Source organism: Oryzias melastigma, linkage group LG21 (assembly GCF_002922805.2).
Source record: "Oryzias melastigma strain HK-1 linkage group LG21, ASM292280v2, whole genome shotgun sequence".
In the NCBI taxonomy this organism is placed as follows: domain Eukaryota; kingdom Metazoa; phylum Chordata; class Actinopteri; order Beloniformes; family Adrianichthyidae; genus Oryzias; species Oryzias melastigma.
The window spans coordinates 28,205,983-28,206,207 of record NC_050532.1 but is presented as its reverse complement, the minus strand read 5'-3'; the positions used below and the strand labels follow the sequence as shown (position 1 = coordinate 28,206,207).

At 47.1% G+C, this 225-nt stretch overlaps 1 long non-coding RNA gene across 1 annotated transcript in view; it reads left to right on the top strand.

Moving 5' to 3' along the window:
• The window catches only part of LOC118597903, a 2,983-nt gene that overhangs the window by 1,240 nt on the left and 1,518 nt on the right, over positions 1 to 225 (top strand). The window lies entirely within an intron of this gene.

The following is a 225-nucleotide window of genomic DNA, read 5'->3' as shown; positions in this document are numbered from 1 at the left end:
CTCTGTTCAGGTTAGTTTGAGATCTTTTAGACTCTTAATGTGAAAAGATCAACGGCAGCTCTGACACGTGCACGCTCACATGCACGGTAATGCACACTCACGTGCACACTCAAACCCCAGCAGAGATCCAAGAAGAAAACAGAAATCTGAGCAGAAATCAAGAAAGTTGAAGTTGTTGAACTACAAAGTTTCTGAAGACGACTCATTGGGGGGGGGGGGGGGGGG